The sequence below is a fragment of the Triticum aestivum genome, chromosome 3B (assembly GCF_018294505.1).
Source record: "Triticum aestivum cultivar Chinese Spring chromosome 3B, IWGSC CS RefSeq v2.1, whole genome shotgun sequence".
NCBI lineage: Eukaryota > Viridiplantae > Streptophyta > Magnoliopsida > Poales > Poaceae > Triticum > Triticum aestivum.
The window spans coordinates 16038421-16042561 of record NC_057801.1 but is presented as its reverse complement, the minus strand read 5'-3'; the positions used below and the strand labels follow the sequence as shown (position 1 = coordinate 16042561).

The 4141-nt window shown below is 43.1% G+C and overlaps 1 long non-coding RNA gene across 1 annotated transcript; it reads right to left on the bottom strand.

The window, feature by feature from the left end:
• Nucleotides 1–471: 471 nt before the first annotated feature.
• Nucleotides 472–1642, bottom strand: LOC123064360 (uncharacterized). The gene is made up of 3 exons (XR_006430687.1): nucleotides 948–1642; nucleotides 760–832; nucleotides 472–599 (listed from the first exon to the last, which is right to left on the bottom strand). It is a non-coding gene; the product is annotated as an uncharacterized lncRNA (long non-coding RNA).
• Between the last annotated feature and the right edge of the window lie 2499 nt (nucleotides 1643–4141).

The following is a 4141-nucleotide window of genomic DNA, read 5'->3' as shown; positions in this document are numbered from 1 at the left end:
AAGGATCAGCCACCAGACCTGCTTTGTGTCAAACCAGATAGCGTTGTTAAAAATAGAGTAAATTCCGGTTTTTACCCCTTATTTTTACATTTTTGACAATAATTACCCCGTTTAGCGAGATTTCATCCGTTTTACCCAATTTAGCAAAAGTGTTGCCACAGTTTACCCAGTTTAATATTTTATAAGCATTCTGACACGCTGGTCCGATTGTGTTACCATGTTTGATATTTTTGGAGTTGATGGTATTCTCCTATTATTTATAAATCAGATCATTCTCCTATTATTTGCAACAGATCATGGAAATACACTACTATCAAAATTTATTAATATAGACTACAGATTGCTCCGGGTTCACATGTTGAAAACAGGTTGAATGATGCTTCCCATTTATAGATAGCACCAGGACCTTATAGTACAGCTGAATAACATCACATGTATAGATAGCTTCACTAGTTCACAACTGCAGAAGCTTCAGAATACACCAAACAGTAGCAGTGGCACATACACCTTGTCAGTCTTCACCTTTCTTAGCTCCTACACCTTGCAAAGCTCTCCATCTAGGATGCTAACATCATCTTGTCCTCCATCACTTCCAGGAGCTGTCACAAACCACAAAAATCATCCTCCATCTATGCGCCTTACAACCACTGAAGGAGATCTAGGTTACTCTAAAATATATTCTGATAAAGGTTTATCAAACTGAAGAAGTAAAAGAATTCCAATATTCAAAATGTTGAAAAACACTTTAAATCAATGTACCTCAATTACAGAAGGGTGATATATATAGACATGATCTTCTAATAAGCATCTTAATTTTGTCCGAATTAAACGCCTAACCAGCAAATGCATGAGTCAGGAAAATTTTAGAATACACAAATTGCTGTAATAGAGATGGTCAAAATCATGTGGAATGGGGTATGACTGAGAGGGCTTGTTTGTTCACCAACCTCGCTGATTTGTTGGACCAGACGTCGCCATAGAACCGCCATCAACTGAGCACAGACTAATAGGGTCCCTGCTATGTCGCCAAAGTAGGAAGAAGAACTAAGCACAACCTGATGCGGTCACATACATGATTAGTTTTTTAAGTATATCAAATTCAGAGGACTACGCCGACGTCAGCGAACTTGACGGGACCATCGGATTCCACGAGGTCATTTCTTGCCATGATGTTGTGGCCATACAGCCCGGCCCGAGGAGGTATGAAAGCGCATGGCCAGGACCTCAGCACCCGCCACCGTCGCCGTCATCGTCGCCACTGCTTGACAATCCTGAGCAACGATTGGGGGCGAGCAACGCAAGCGAGAACCGAGTAGAGGCGAGCATGGCGCTCGCCGCTCGGCCGACTCGCACGTTGTGCGTTGGACGCGATGCGAGTGATCACCATCAGGCTGTCCTGGTCGGTAGAAGCTACGAGGACTGGTTCGGCAGGGAGAAAAATAGGCAATAAAAAACCATTGATGTGGCATGCCAGCTGGACCAGACAATTGAAACTTGTCGGTCAGAACACAAAATCTCGCTAAACAGGGTAAATTCTGGCAGAACTTTTGCTAAATGGGGTAAAACGGACAAAATCTCGCTAAATAGGGTAATTAGTGTCAAAAATGTCAGAATAGAGGGTAAAAACCAGAATTTACTCTTAAAAATATGTGCATTCTTAGTTTTCCATAGACACCATAGCACACAAGCACAAATGGAGTTCAAAGCAGAATGATTTTTGCTAGCTGGCCAGTATTTGGCAATAGAAAGGTAGTCTGTCCCAAGAGGGAGTTTGAAAAAGTTCTTAACATGGATCCATGTTGCCTTAGCAACTACACATTCAAAGAAAAGGTGATGGACACTTTCCTCTTCAGAACAAAACAAACAACTTGGCGGTTTGTCAATCCCCCTTTTTCTGAGGTTGTCTTTAGTCATAATTTTCTTATTAGCCAACAACCAAAGGAAGACTTGCACCCTAGGGGGGGTGATGGACCACACAGCGGGAATGTAAATAGGTTTCACCCCTCTGAAATTAATAATGGTGTACAAGGAACTGGTAGAGAAGACCCCTTTGGAGTCATGCTGCCAAATAAGGGCATCATCTTCCCCATTAAGCTTTGTACTTTGTAGAATTTGTTCCAAACAGAACCAAGATTCCATCATCTGAGGTGTGAACACCCTTCTAAAGGAGAGTTTAATATTAACGCCATCCCAGACCTCAGAGAGTGTCACACATTGTTGGTGACAAATTCTATATAGAGGCCAGAATTGGATGGATAGGGGGGAGGTACTGAACCGGGTGTCCTCCCAAAATCTAATTTTCCTCCCATTACTAGGGACCCACCTATACCCATGCTTAGCAGCTTTTGCTGCCCACATTACACCTTGCCAAAACTTGGAGGTTCTCTGAGCGCTACAAGCAAAGATGTTGGGGGAGTCCTTTAGGTATTTCTGGTCTACTATAGTTCTCCAAATCTTACCCTCATCACAGTTGTGCCTTTTAGTCCAGTTGGCTAGTAGATATAGGTTGACATCTCTAATATTTGGTAATCCTAGGCCACCGAAATCCTTTTTCATACACACTAAATTCCAGTTGGCTAGATGCAGCTTCCTGTTTCCCTCAAAATCATTCCAAAGACAGTGAGCAAGTTGTGTATTGATCAGGTCTAGGGCCCATTTAGGGAATTTAAAGAAGGAAAGAAGGTAAACATGAATACTACTAAGAAGGTAAACATGAGCGCTACTAAGAAGGTAAATTGAGAGGGGGGGGCGCTCACCGCGGTGGAGACGAGCTCGTCGGCGTAGGAGCCGCCGGATGCGCGGACGCGGACGCGCGAGGCGCGGCGGGCGCTCCCGGCGGAGGGCACGAGCCGGGCGGCGACCGGGGAGCTGAGCTTCACCGTCACCATCGCCATTGGTTCGATCGGTCGATGTGTTCTGCGTTTGGACGCGATGGCGAGAAATAGGGGGAGTGGGTTGGTGGCTGGCTGGCGGAGGAAGTACGACCGCGGTTTTATGCACATTGGCCCTCCATTTGCTAATTATGTTCAACGGAGCCCCTGAACAACCCTCCTCTCGAGGGGTCAAGGTTGCTGGCGTGATACGGCGGTAGGGGAGGGGCCAGAGTGAGATAGTTCCCTTTTTATATTGGCCGTGGATCTCTCCGCCCGCCGCAGGGCGGATCCGCCGAGGCCGGCCGAGATGCCGAAGACATGGCTTACCGCTGGGGCCCATCTGCCAGCACACGGTAGGTAAAAGAAAAAATGAAATCGAAAAACTAAACCGAACACACAACCTCCTCCTAATGTCCGGGAACAAGGTAGCATAACCAAACTGGCCACTCCACTATGACCCATTTTCACATTTTAGTTCTTGTTTTAGATTAAAGAAAAAAACATGTTGGTTCTTTTTTAGAATTTTCAAAATGTTTGTGGAATTTTACAAAGTGTTCACATTTAATAGAAATATTGATGTAGCTTTAAAATATTTGTAATTTAAATAGATGTTCATTTAACTTTCAAAACATTATCTTTTTATAAATATTCATGTGTTCATTTGAGGATGTAGAATCTCAAGGCACACTATGCTTGTATTTACTTTTCCATACCTCATTTTTTTAATTTATTTTTGTGTAAAACACGTGAACGCTTTGAAAAACAAGATAACCATTTTATTAAAGCATGGACACTCTTATATAATACATCTACTTTATCAAATATATGGAAATTTTATTTTAATATACATAACCATTTTATAGAAGTTATGTTAATATTTATTTAAATATGTGCACACTTTTTTAAAATTACATGGTATTGTGTTATCATTTAACTAACTTCCTTAGGCATGTCCCTGACATTGATTGGTGACTGGTAATGTGGTTAGAACCTCCCTTAGGCATGTCTCGGATGTTGCTGTTATAATTTAAATAACTTCTATATTAAAAAAACTAATATGTGAAAATGGTCCGCACTGGGTGCAGCCCATTTAGGGCCAGTTCTTTACGCCCTATAATTCTGGAGAATTACGATTCTAAAAACTGCCCACAGAATTGTCTGTCCAATTCTTTTCTGTGATTCCGTCCCTAGGGTGACGGTTCGGTACCCCTCCGGCGATTGCGGGGGCGATTAGGGTTTTGACGGCGGCGCTGCTCCGTCTTCGTCCC